Source organism: Frankliniella occidentalis, unplaced genomic scaffold (genome assembly GCF_000697945.3).
Source record: "Frankliniella occidentalis isolate FOCC.00 unplaced genomic scaffold, Focc_3.1 Scaffold4, whole genome shotgun sequence".
In the NCBI taxonomy this organism is placed as follows: Eukaryota; Metazoa; Arthropoda; class Insecta; order Thysanoptera; family Thripidae; genus Frankliniella; species Frankliniella occidentalis.
Window position 1 is genome coordinate 391,754 of NW_026267134.1, and position 1,075 is coordinate 392,828.

General features: G+C 60.7%; 1 protein-coding gene across 2 annotated transcripts in view; it reads right to left on the minus strand.

The window, feature by feature from the left end:
* The window catches only part of LOC113218352 (neural cell adhesion molecule 1-like), a 220,512-nt gene that overhangs the window by 34,458 nt on the left and 184,979 nt on the right, over nt 1-1,075 (minus strand). The gene's annotated exons all lie outside the window — the stretch shown is intronic.

Genomic DNA, 1,075 nt, shown 5'->3' on the forward strand with positions numbered 1-1,075 from the left:
CCCAGTGTTCTCGGGTATTATCTTTCCATTGTTCCCGGAGTTCTGGTTCATAGTCGAGCGATCGTCTAGTACACCGTTACACCACGTTCATTGTGTGCGGGCAGAGTGCGGCTATGGTTCTGGCAAACAGGCTGTTCGCCGAGGCCGCTGGCGGGTGAAAATGTGGCTCCAGTGTTACGATACTGGAGAGAGACGGAGAAACACAGACCCTACCGACCGCGCAGGTTGGTGATCGGAAGAGCTATCCCGCATTTGTCAATAATAATTCTTCTGGTACCGGCCGGTCTCCAATCCAGTCCCCAAAATACTGTCCGGTGGGGCGATGGACAACCAGCGCAATGGCACCTACACGATCCACTCCCAGAAGCCCAAACACTCGTAATGACCGAGGAAGTCCCTTATTTCCATCGCACAAACGCGTGTTGTCGCGCGCAACTGGCGCTGTAAGCAGTTTCACAATCGCGCACGTCGCAAAGAATGTCACGCATGTCGTCCGTTGGAGGTGACGCGGCGCGGCGGCTTCACGTGACGTGGGGCAGCGCGGCGTCCTGCCGCTCCCTCCCCGGCGAAACACAAGACGGTTGCGTCCTGCTTTCCACTGGGATTAAATGTAAACGGCTGCAGAAACGGCCCTCAATAATGGCGCGCGTCCCTGCTCCGTCTCCTTCCCCGCAGGGAGGTCGCCACCGCGCGCGCGCTGGCCGGGGCACTCGAGGCTGGGGGCAGCGGCCCCGGCCGGCGCGGCCCGGGGCTAGTCTAGTTGCCAGTGAGGGTACAAATACGGCGGCGCCGTTCACTCCCGGGCCATTCTGCGCACGTCCCGCCCTAACGCGGCATAGAAACTAGACCTTATTGTATTTCATATTGTACCTGGTTGCCGCGCGGCGAGCCCCAGCGGGGGGTATGGGGGAGGCCTGCGCCCCTCCGGCCTCCTCCGGTCAAGAAGGGAAAGGGAGTCAACCGGAATAACTCAAAGACACACACGCACACCACTGCCTTGCACCCAACTAGCAACAAAGTAAGTGGCGGGGCGGGGCGGCCAGAAGGAGGAGGAGGAGGAGGAGGGGGAGGAGGG